Source organism: Macaca mulatta, chromosome 10 (assembly GCF_049350105.2).
Source record: "Macaca mulatta isolate MMU2019108-1 chromosome 10, T2T-MMU8v2.0, whole genome shotgun sequence".
Classification (NCBI taxonomy): Eukaryota; Metazoa; Chordata; class Mammalia; order Primates; family Cercopithecidae; genus Macaca; species Macaca mulatta.
This window is the reverse complement of record NC_133415.1, coordinates 15056944-15069697: the sequence shown is the minus strand read 5'-3', so window position 1 is coordinate 15069697 and position 12754 is coordinate 15056944. Positions and strand designations below refer to the sequence as shown.

Here is a 12754-nt window from a genome sequence, read left to right as displayed (position 1 = left end):
GGGCAGGCCGTCGGGGGAGGGATTGGAAGAGGCGGGCAGGCCCTGGTCGAGACGAAGGCTGGCGCGGGGCGGAACCGGAAGGGGTGGGCGGGCCCTAGAGGAGGGACCGGAAGAGGAGGTGATGGCGCCGGGGTAGCAATGAAGGGTGCTTAAGGGAGAAAAGGCAGTTGAGAGGTCCCCGTGGTTTTTGATTTTGTCAACTACTGTTGCTTGATTTTAATTATATTTATTTATTGGTTAATGACAGAGTCTCGCTCTGTCTCCCAGGCTGGAGTTGCAGTGGCGCGATCTCGGCTCACTGCAACATCCAACTCCCGGGTTCAAACGATTCTCCTGCCTCAGCCTCCCAGGTAGCTGGGATTACAGGCGCGCGCCATCACGCCGGGCTAATTTTTGTATTTTTAATAGAGATAGAGTTTCGCCATGTTGGCCAGGCTGGTCTGGAACTCCTGAGCTCAAGTGATCCGCCCGCTTCAGCTTCCCAAAGTGCTGGGATTACAGGCGTGAGTCACTTTGCTTAGCCTCCTGTTTATAACTGGCGCCGTCCACTTCCTACAGATGTTGACAGGTTCTGTTTCTTCATTTAATAAGTAAAGCTAAGCTCTTCAAAGGCATGGTGCCCTTTATATGTAAAAGAACTCACCCGTGGTTTAGGGGTCATCCTTAAATGGCCCTCGTCTGTGTCCACCTAAAGGAAAACAAAAACTGAGGCGAGCTTAATTTAAGCAGGGAGTTTATTTGGGTCAAGTTCGAAGACTGCAACTTGGAGCAGAGATTCAAGTTGTCCTGAATATACACTTGGATTAGCAGCAGCTGAAAGAGCGTTTTGTTTTTTGTTTTTTTTGTTTTTGTTTTTTTTTGAGACGGAGTCTTGCTCTGCCGCCCAGGCTGGAGTGCGGTGGCCGGATCTCAGCTCACTGCAAGCTCCGCCTCCCGGGTTCCCGCCATTCTCCTGCCTCAGCCTCCCGAGTAGCTGGGACTACAGGCGCCGCCACCACGCCCGGCTAGTTTTTTGTATTTTTTAGTAGAGACGGGGTTTCACCGTGTTAGCCAGCATGGTCTCGATCTCCTGACCTCGTGATCCACCCGTCTCAGCCTCCCAAAGTGCTGGGATTATAGGCGTGAGCCACCGCGCCCGGCTTTTTTTTTTTTTTTTTTTTTTGAGACGGAGTCTCGCTCTGTCACCCAGGCTGGAGTGCAGTGGCCGGATCTCAGCTCACTGCAAGCTCCGCCTCCCGGGTTCACGCCATTCTCCTGCCTCAGCCTCCCGAGTAGCTGGGACTACAGGCGCCTGCCACCTCGCCCGGCTAAGTTTTTGTATTTTTAGTAGAGACGGGGTTTCACTGTGTTAGCCAGGATGGTCTCGATCTCCTGACCTCGTGATCCGCCCGTCTCGGCCTCCCAAAGTGCTGGGATTACAGGCTTGAGCCACCGCGCCCGGCCGCGCGTTTTTAAAGGAAAAGAACAGGCAGTTTCTCAATTGTTGATCAATACTTTTTTTCTTTTTTTGAGACAGAGTCTGGCTCTTGTTGCCCAGGCTGGAGTGCAGTGGCGCGATCTCGGCTCACTGCAACCTCTGCCTCCTGGGTTCAGGGGATTCTTCTCCCTAAGCCTCCCGAGTAGCTGGGACTACAGGCATGCCTCACCACGCCCAGCTAAGGAGTTTCACCATGTTGGCCAGGATGGTCTCCATCTATTGACCTCGTCATCTGCCCACCTCAGCCTCCCAAAGTGCTGGGATTACAGGCCTGAGCCACCTCGCCCGGCCTCTTTTTTTTTTTTTTTTTTTTTTGAGAGACGGAGTCTTGCTCTGTAGCCAGGCTGGAGTGCAGTGGCATGATCTTGGCTCACTGCAACCTCCACGTCCTGGGTTCAAGCGATTCTCCTGCCTCAGCCCCCCAAGTAGTTGGGATTACAGGTGAGCACCACCACACCCGGCTAATTTTTTATATTTTTGGTACAGACTGGGTTTCACCATGTTGGCCAGGCTGGTCTCGAACTCCTGACCTTAAGTGATAGCTCGCCTCGGCTTCCCAAAGTGCTGGGATAACAGGCATGAGCCACCGCTCCCGGCCGCCCTGCCAATTTTTGTATCTGCTTTTCTGTCTCTAGCACTTTCTCTTCCACAGCTACCTATCAGTCCTATTCAGCACTTCCACAGTATTTTCTAGAGAGCCAATTTTGCCGCTTAATTCACATTCTGAATTTCAAAGGAGGACCAGTCCTGTTTGTCCTTTTCCCATAGTCACTTCACCCTGATTGGCCTCAGGTTTCTCATCTGAGCAATGGGAAGAATAATGCCTTTCTCACAGTTGGGCTGTGGGTTGCAGTAGAGACAGAATCCATGTCATTGCTGCCTGATGACTCATGCAGGGAAAGCCTGTGAGACACATAGAGAAGGCTGAGCTCTCGGCACCCTACAAAGGGGCTCTCAGCTACATGGTGGCTCCTCTGTCCAGCTAGAGCTGAACAGGCTTGGGTCTGGCTTAGTCAAAAGCAGGCTCAGGGCACAGCTGTGAGGCAAAGGGAAGGAAGCCAGGACTGGCAGCCTGGGCTAAGGGTAAAACTTCTACCTGTTACCAATATTTATTGCAGTGGTTTTCAAACTGCAGGATGTGGACATCAGTGGGTTTGCAAAATTAATTTAGTGGGTGGTAATCAACTTTTTAAAAAAAACAAACATGGGGCCAGGCGTGGCTGCTCACAGCTGTAATCCCAGCACTTTGGGAGACCAAGGTGGGCAGTTCACTTGAGGTCAGGAGTTCGAGACCAGCCTGGCCAACATGGTGAAACCCCATCTCTACTAAAAACACAAAAATTAGCTGAGTGTGGTGGTACATGCCTGTACTCCCAGCTACTTGGAAGGCTGAGGCGGGAGAATTGCTTGAACCCAGGAGGCAGAGGCTGCAGTGAGCTGAGATCATGCCACTGCACTCTAGCCTGGGCTGCAGAGTAAGACTCCACCCAAAAAAAAAAAAAAATTAAGGAGAAAGCAGCAGGTGTCACATATTTAGGCATCAGTAAATTATTTGCTGCAGCATCTCATATCCTTATTGGAACAAATAGCTCAGTCACCCTTCAGGAACTGGGTAGGCAAGATGTGTGTAATAGGATTTGATATTATGAGTTCGATCCTATCAGAGATACATTTTTAAAAAAAGTTTTGAAAAAGGCAGGGTGGGATGACAGGATCCAAATTCTGGTTTACCTGTAATCTGTATGCAATCCAACATCCTGGTTAGGGAGAAACCCTTAATTTAGAAGTTTCAGCCTCATTCAAACTATCCCAAGTATTATTGTTAGAAATACATTTTTGGCCGGGCGCGGTGGCTCACGCCTGTAATCCCAGCACTTTGGGAGGCCGAGGCAGGCGGATCACAAGGTCAGGAGATCGAGACCATGGTGAAACCCCGTCTCTACTAAAAATACAAAAAATTAGCCGGGCGCGGTTGTGGGCGCCTGTAGTCCCAGCTACTCGGGAGGCTGAGGCAGGAGAATGGCGTGAACCCGGGAGGCGGAGCTTGCAGTGAGCCGAGATCGCGCCACTGCACTCCAGCCTGGGTGACAGAGCGAGACTCCGTCTCAAAAAAAAAAAAAAAAAAAAAAAAAAAAAAAATACATTTTTGGTGCTGCAAAAGAAATAGCACTCAAACAAACATAAATTTTCTCAGCAAGGCAATTTTACTTCTATAGAATGGTGCATCTCATGGATGGAGCAATGGCGAGAGCACACCTGAACAAGGGAGGGGAAGGGGTTCTTATCCCTGATGCAGGTAGCCCCTACTGCTGTCCCTTATTGGCTAGGGTTGGACCACACAGTCTAAGCTAATTCCGATTGGCTATTTTAAAGAGGGCAGGGGTATAAGCCAGAGTGGTGGGGTGAGCAGTTTTGACGGGAAAGACGGTTCCGGACCAGGTGACTGAAGGTGACTCAGGTCAGAGCAGGTGATAGAAGCTAGAAGGGGATTGTTTACTGAAACTAGGGGCAAGAAGACATAAAGAATGAGGAAGTTACTTTAAAATGAAGAACAAAGAACAGGGGAGCTGAACACAGTGATACATTAGTTCTTTGGAGAGGATCTCAGAACTCATTGTACTTAACAATTTACAGGCTAAAACCTTTGAAGAGGAATTTATTATATCCTACAATTTCCCCCCTTTCAATTTTCATAGTACTTCCTCTTCAAACTTTTTTTTTAACATGTCTTGGCTTTGCTGCTCAACTTGATCCTCTAAAAGAAAAAGCTGATGTGAATAAAGTGGAGGAGAGAGGTAAGGGAGGTTTTAGTAAATGCTGCTTCTATAAGTCTTTGCACTAGCACACGGATGCATAGTATGACACAACACCCAACAAGAATGAGTACACCTATTACGGCTGCAAGAGAAGTAAGAATTGAGGCTATGATTTCTTTCCATTTACCGAACCACCTTTCTAGCCACCATGAGAAAGGGTTATTGACTCCAGAATTTTGGCTAGTTCATTGAATAAAGTGGTAAGTCTTTGTAAGGCCCTTGTTATGCTCCCAGTTGGGGCAGTCTTGTTTGGGATAAAGGTACAACACTGAGTTTTAATCATAACACAAACACCTCCTTTTTCGGCTAATATACCTAGGGCCATTCTGTTTTCCCAGGCCATCTGGCTAGTGGGCCCCAATTGTTCTGCTATCCCTTTGACAGCATCCCTGGTGTAATTAATAAACCAGTGCTGATTATAATAGATGTGATTTATCCAATCTACGTTTTTATTGTCACCCACGAAAATATTGACTTAAATCCTGCAGCTATTTGATCTTGGGCTTTACATTCATCTGGTATTCCTCATGGAACTCCAATAGCATTTATATAAACATGGAGGTCAAAGGACCCATGTGGGGCACTTCTTTTATGATTTTCTTTTTTTATCGCATTGATGGATTGCTAGAGTGAAGGGATGGCCAGTTGGACTACAGCACGAGTACTGCTATAATTACTTGGCAGAGTACCCAGCAATAGTCCCCTGCAATACCACCACACATCTGCTCGGGGATGAACAAGGGCAGACTGATTGGCAAGCTCTTGAAAAGGCCTGGTTTCACTGCACCCTGTTAAGTCTCCAAGGGATGTTAACTTTTCCCCCTGCTGTGAAAGGCAGGAGGTGAAGTTAATATCAAGGGCTGGAGGCCAAATGGCCCTTGGGGGCCGATCTGCAGGGCTCTTGACCTCAGGGAACAGCAGTGAGTCTTGCATGATTCATCGCCCCAGGCTGTGGAGTTCTGGAAGACAGCTACCATACAGCTCACGCCTGGTCCGTGAGAGGACCACCTACGGGGAAAGGGGACAATTTGGGTCTCTGGCCTGCCTGGCGCACAAGCATAACAGTTGTTTTTGTTTAGTGTGTGAACAGAATATTTAATCAATTCCAGCCAAGCATTTGCTTCCTGATACCCTGTTTCAATTGCTATAGTTTGTTTTAAATTTCTAACTTCTACAACAACTACTTTGGCTTTATCATTGGGTATATGACGAGAGAAGGTTTAGTTAGCGGAGAACTTAGGAGAGGGAGAAGGGGGTGCAGGAGGTGAGGAGGCAATGAAGTGCATTTCAAGGATCCTATGTGGTCCTTCCCTGAGACTTCTGCTCCTATACAGTAGAAATGGCTTAATGAAGGGAAAAAACTCTAGGGAGGAGAGATGGTAATCTGTACTGGATTACATTGGCTCAGCTGACAATGGGGAGGGGTAACTCCTTTAGTAAAATGAATATATGGTTTTAAGAAACTGCAGGTACTCGTTGGGGCGGTCCATTCTCGCTCTTCAGTATTTTGTAGAGCATTGGACTAACTTCAGGCGAGAAGCTCTGCTCTAAGAGGACAAGATTCCCAGTTTATACTGGAATCTTCGTCAAACTCTTCCCAAACTAACTCATCCCAGTTGACAGATTTCCAGTCTGAGGAGAGCTAGGAAGGACAAAGATACTTTTCTGAAGTGGAGAGTTGCCTCTGGTTTGGGAAATCTCCACAGGGCATCACAAGGCAAGCATCAAAAGTTAATAGTTTGGGGTGAACTTGACCTAGTTACATTAATAACGAGAGGACTAGCAGTAGAAGGGGAAAAGAAAGAGATGCAATATAAGAGGATCAAACCCGTTTTAGCTTTAGCTTGGTTGGAGTTGGCCCTGGAATAGCTGTCCATGATTCTGGAGGGGTGGTGCTCTTTTGACCCAGGTGTGATGAGTCCATCCTCTTTCCGCTGTTCGAACTGCAGTCTCAGTAGTTAGAAGCACTAGGTAGGATGCTCCCCAAGCTGGTTGAGTTTTCCTTCCCTCCATCTTTTGACAAGGACGTGGTCCTAAGGCTGATGTTGGTGTCCTGGAAACTCTAGGAGTGGCACCTGTGCTAAAATACCTTTAGTTCTGAGGGAAGAGAAAGTGGAAGATAAACCAAATATATGATTTCTGAGAAACTGATCTTTTGTTTTGAACGTGGGAATGTCAGCAGTGGAGTGCAAACAGGGCAACCCATGCAACATTTCATAAGGGGCTAAGCCAACATCTCTCCGAGGAGCAGTTTGGATTCTCAACAGGGCAATGGGAAGACATCTAGCCCATGGCAACCGAGTCTCTAAGACTAATTTGGTTAGGTGGCTTTTTTATAGTATGATTCGTTCTTTCCACTCTTCCTGATGAAGGTGGGTGCCAGGGAGTATGATATTCCCATGTTATATCCAGTACCTGGGCTAATTTCTTAATGACATGTTCAGTGAAATAAGTCCTATTATCTGAATCAATGTCTTCTATTAAACTAAACTTGGGTAAAATATTTTCAACTAATGCCTTGACTACATTATTAGCAGTTGTACTTGAAAAGGAAATAGCTTCTACCCAATGAGTAAGGTGATCTACTATTACTAATACATACTTTAGACGACCAGTTGGAGGCATCTTTGTGTAATCAATCTGGGTACTGTGGAATGGCCTTAAGCCTGGACTCCTTCCCCCAAGGGGTAATCTTTTTATAGTCTGTTTATTGGTTTTCTTACGTACTAAGTGATTGTTTGGCCAGGGTATAAATTCCTATGCACCCATAAACTCTGACGACTATGTCACACACAGCTTGGGGCCCCCAATGGGTACCTTGATGCAGCTGGAACAAGATTTCCCTCATAAGGGGGTTTGGATAATGTTTCTCTCTAGTCTGGCAATATCCGTTTTCCTTCTGAATTCTCTTTAGCATCTATTTTTATGGCCAAAGAAAGCCAAACACCATTTTGTATTTGACAATGCTTACTGTATGATTTTATACCAGATAAGCTACATTTCACCTTTATATTAGTGTGCTATTAATGTTAAACTCAATTTTAATAAAATCTTGTAGACACAGTTATCCAATTTTATTTTATTTTAATTTTTATTATTATTTTTTGAGATGGAGTCTCACTCTGTCACCCAGGCTGGAGTGCAGTGGTGAGATCTCAGCTCACTGCAGCCTCTGCCTCCCGGGTTCAAGTGACTCTCCTGCCTCAGCCTCCCGAGTAGCTGGGACTACAGGTGCGTACCACCACACCTGGCTAATTTTTTTGTATTGTTAGTAGAGATGGGGTTTCACTATGTTGGCCAGGCTGGTCTCAAACTCCTGACCTCATGATCTATCCACCTCAGCCTCTCAAAGTGCTGGAATTACAGGCTTGAGCCACCGTGCCCGGCCTCAGTTATCCAATTTTAATGTCTGACTACAAGGTAAGTTTTTTTTTTTTTTTTTTAAGATGAAGTTTCACTCTTGTTGCCCAGGCTGGAGTGCAATGGCATGATCTTGGCTCATTGCAACCTCTGCCTCCCAGGTTCAAGTGATTCTCCTGCCTCAGCCTCCTGAGTAGCTGAGATTACAGGCATGCGCCACCACACCCGGCTAATTTTTGTATTTTTAGTAGAGACGGGGTGTCTCCATGTTGGTCAGGTTGGTCTCGAACTCCCGACCTCAGGTGATCCACTGCCCGCCTCGGCCTCCCAAAGTGCTGGGATTACAGGCGTGAGCCACCATACCCGGCCAAGGTAAGATTTTTATAGACTCTTTTTAACCTTTTATCATTTTTGTTAAAGACCAGGTTAGTGCTTTAAGAAAAACCCGTTTTGCTTTTATTTTAATGTCTAGTTTACAGAAAAACGGGATGGTACCAGAAAAAGTGGGGTACTGGGAGAGTACCCCTTTAACTTTAGCCAATATGTCTACACATGGAATTTCTTTTACAATTAACATTTCAAAACTTGCTTAAACCTTCAAAACATTTTTTTTTAACCTTTTAATGTAGGTAAAAATCCACATTCTTATGCCTCCTCATAATTCTTTTACCAAAAGTATATTTTGCTCTTCTTACACACTTTGCACATAAACTGTCTCTTCAGTAGTTTTACATTCAGGAGACCTAATTACTTTTAAATTATACAACATTTTTTGCATAAATTTCCTTTTATCACATTTTTCACGACTTTTACAGACAATCTTTGACATGCCTTAACTTTCTGACTTGTGGCCGGGCACGGTGGCTCAAGCCTGTAATCCCAGCACTTTGGGAGGCCGAGACGGGCGGATCACGAGGTCAGGAGATCGAGACCAGCCTGGCTAACACGGTGAAACCCCGTCTCTACTAAAGATACAAAAAACTAGCCGAGCGAGGTGGCGGGCGCCTGTAGTCCCAGCTATTTGGGAGGCTGAGGCAGGAGAATGGCGTAAACCTGGGAGGCAGAGCTTGTAGTGAGCTGAGATCCGGCCACTGCACTCCAGCCTGGGTGACAGAGCGAGACTCTGTCTCAAAACAACAACAACAACAAAAAAAAAACAAAAAAACTTTCTGACTTGTAAACATCCCTTTCTTTAAACAACCAGTTCATTTACTTTAGGACAAGAATTTACCATATGAAATTCTTTATACTTTAGGACAAAAATTTACCATATGAGATTCTTTTTACTTTAGGACAAGAATTTGCCATGAGATTCTTTTCACATAATTCTCCTTTTTTTAATGTCAAAAATGATAACTGTTATTTTCCAAAGCGAACTTCCTTCACGTCTGGGGACTAGACTGCCTAAGGCCACAAGATTAGAAGTTAGGAGAATACATGTTACACTGTTAACTTTTAGCAAACTTTGCTTTTGTTGAAAACCTTGTAAGTTTGGGATTTTAATTATGTGCCAGGTGTAGAGCCTAGGACCTAGACAGAAGGGCAGATAAGGTCTGGCTTATTCCAGCATTTAACTCCATGTGTCCTAGGTTTTCCGAAGCTGCAAAGCGGGCTAGTGGTACAGCTAAGAAATGGTAGCCTGTTTGGATATCTGATTAATAGCTCTAAGGTCTTGCACTAACCGGTATGACCTGTCTGGCTTCTTTACAGGCAGTATTGGAGTGTTATAGGGAGACATACAGGGTTTAACAAGTTCATCATGGAGAAGACCTTCAATTATCAATTATAGGTTTTAAATTTACCCTGGCCTTGAAAGGAATAGGATACATTGCCTTCTCTTTACTACTTCCCCAGGGGTTTTTAATTTAACATGAAACCGAGGAATCTGTAACTTTCCTCGATTCTCCCCTTTTGACTATACCTTGGGATGAATGAGTTGTCTGCGGTGGTGAGCAAGTTTAAGGAGGGGAGGAATTTTCCCTGATTAATATAGAGGCCTATGCCAAATTTTAGCATTAAATCTCTCTAATAGGTTTGTTCCTGCCTCTGGGATAAACAGAAATTTAATATTAGCTGATTTGCTTTTATATATGACTTTTGTTCTTTTTCCCATTTCGGACATTCTCTTTTGAAGTGACTTACTTTTAATTTGAAATATTTGTTTTGTCCTCTTTCTCTCCCTTTGCCTCTCCCTCTCTGCCTCTTTCTCTCTCTCTGCCTCCCTCTTTGCCTCTCTCTGCCTCTCTTTCTCTTTGACGCTGACTCCCTCTTTGCCTTTCTCTCTGCCTGACTCTTTCTCTGACTCCCCCTTTGCCTCTCTCTTTTTGCCTCTGTTCTGTCAGTCTTTTTCTCTCCTCTAAGTTTTTTTTCTCTACCTTTGAGTCTCCTGGCTTTACTCTTTCATACCCTTTATATTGCCTGGAGAGTGGGGGTCTAGGTTCTTTATAGGTTCTGGCCCCCTGGGTACTTTGTTGTATGGTGGACAGCAGAATTTTTGCCTTCTGCTTTTGTTTTTCTTCATCTTTTCTTATATATACTTTTTCGGCTTTTCTTAGAAGCTCTTCTATAGGTTTATCTTTCTAGTTCTCCATCTTTTGTAATTTCTTGTTAATATCTGGCCAACTGTTAGTGACAAAATGAAGTTTTAACATTCACTGCCCAAGAGGATCCTCGAGACCTAGACTAGTGTATTTTCTCATTTGTTCCTTTAATCTATCTAAAAAATCCTATAGGCCCTTCATCTTTCCCTTGTTGTATATCAAATGTTCAGGTAAGAGTCTGAGTTTGGGGTACTGATTCTTCAATCCCCTTTATCATCAATTCCCTAAAGTCCTGCATATTTTCTCGGTGGGCTGTGTTGTTATTGTCCCACTGGGGGTCTTGGGTGGGAATTTTTTGATCTGTTGTAGGAACATTTTGGCCAGGAGGGTGTTCATGTTCCTAGGCTCCCATGGCAGCTCTATGGATCATGCCTCTTTCTTCCCCTGAGAAGAGGGGGAAGAGGGGGAAAGCGAGGTTCTGAGTATCTTTTTTACCTTGCTCTATCTTGCGTTGAAGTCCTTTTAGGGAAAGGTGCTTAGGCTGGTAGTGAGTGGGCTCTTGGGACGATTCTCAAGAGGCAGGATTATAGGAAAGGGGACAACAGGGATAGGAGAAGGGTCTGGGACAGCAGCTGCTTTTTTTTTGTTTTTGGTCCTTTCATTATCCTTCTAATATTTTAACATTAGGCCTAGGGGATTATTAGGGGGAATATTATTGTTGCTAGCTTTCTCCTTTTTATCTCTTACCTTACTTGGGGCATTTCCCATCTTGGGTCCTGGTTAGGCTTAATCTCTCCTATTGGAGATGTCTCACCTATCCTTTAGCTCCACCTGCTGGAGGCTCCTCGCATTCACGCACACTTTCAACCCCGAGAATATCCTGACCTGGGACCAAGGAAATACTTTGTCGCCCCTGCGATGTTTCTTACCTTGGTCTGTGCAGAGAGTTACTTGGTCACTGTGGTATGTGAGGATCCTTTCCCCCAGGTCACCAGCCGGTTTCTTTCCACGTTGCTGAGAGTATAGGTTTATTCATCACACCAGTGGGTCTCGATTCCTTACCCCTGTGACCACCGCAACAAGGCAGCGGGGCATGCTTCCTCATGGGAGAGGTCTAGACCCTCCTCAGAGGAGAATGGGAATCCCAAACAAGCCACCAAATTTGTTAGAAATAAATTTTCGTTGCCACAAAAGAAACAGCACTCAAATTTTCTCAGCAAGGCAATTTTACTTGTATAGAAGGGTGCCTCTCGTGGATGGTGCAATGGAGAGAGCACACCTGGATGAGGGAGGGGAATGGGTTCTTATCCCTGATGCAGGTAGCCCCTACTGCTGTGTTGTTCCCCTGTTGGCTAGGGTTAGACCACACAATCTAAGCTAATTCCTATTGGCTATTTATTTTATTTTTTTTTGAGTCGGAGTCTCGCTCTTTCGCCCAGGCTGGAGTGCAGTGGCCGGATCTCAGCTCACTGCAAGCTCCGCCTCCTGGGTTTACACCATTCTCCTGCCTCAGCCTCCCGAGTAGCTGGGACTACAGATGCCCACCACCTCGCCTAGCTAGTTTTCTGAATTTTTTAGTAGAGACGGGGTTTCACCGTGTTAGCCAGGATGGTCTCGATCTCCTGACCTCGTGATCTGCCCGTCTTGGCCTCCCAAAGTGCTGGGATTACAGGCTTGAGCCACCGCGCCTGGCTCTATTGGCTGTTTTAAAGAGAGCAGGGGTATGAGCCGGAGTGGTGGGCTGAGCAGTTTTGATGGAAAAGTCAGTTCCGGACCAGGTGACTAAAGGTGACTCAGGTCAGAGCAGGTGACAGAGGGTAGGAGGGGGTTGTTTACTGAAACTAGGGGCAAGGAGACATAAAGAATGAGGAAATTAAACTTTAAAATGAAGAACAAAGAACAGGGGAGCTGAACACACTGATACATTGGTTCTTTGGAGAGGATCTCAGAACTCATTGTACTTAACAATTTACAGGCTAAAACCTTTGAAGAGGAATTTATTATATCCTACATTATCACGGAGTAAATAATTTATCCCTGACAGAATAAGGCTACTGGAGTCCTCTTCTTGTAACTCTGAGAAGAACTGGAGGGAACTGTGTCTGCAGACAGTGGGGCCAGGTGGTTAAGTCTGGACTGGGCCAGGCATGGTGGCTCACACCTGTAATCCCAACACTTTGGGAGGCTGAGACAGGTGGATCACCTGAGGTCAGGAGTTTGAGACCAGCCTGGCCAACGTGGTAAAACTCTGTCTCTACTAAAAATACAAAAATTAGCTGGGTGTGGTGGCAGGCGCTTGTAATCCCAACTACTCAGGAGGTTGAGGCAGGAGAATTGTTTGGACTCGGGAGGCAGAAGTTGCAATGAGCCGAGATCGTGCCATTGCACTCCAGCCTGGGTGACAAGAGCGAAACTCCATTGCAAAAAAAAAAAAAAAAAAGAAAAAGTCTGGACCTAGCCAAGAGGGGAAGAGGACGTCCCCATGAAAGAGCTTTGGATCCAGAAAGCCTGGGTTCTTAGAATTTTTTTTCACTTTTGTTGTAGCATACTTTCTTATTTTT

At 45.5% G+C, this 12754-nt stretch overlaps 1 long non-coding RNA gene across 1 annotated transcript; it reads right to left on the bottom strand.

Moving 5' to 3' along the window:
• Positions 1–11401: 11401 nt before the first annotated feature.
• On the bottom strand, positions 11402–12447 carry LOC144331749 (uncharacterized). The gene is made up of 2 exons (XR_013399141.1): positions 11999–12447; positions 11402–11853 (listed from the first exon to the last, which is right to left on the bottom strand). It is a non-coding gene; the product is annotated as an uncharacterized LOC144331749 (long non-coding RNA).
• Positions 12448–12754: the final 307 nt, after the last annotated feature.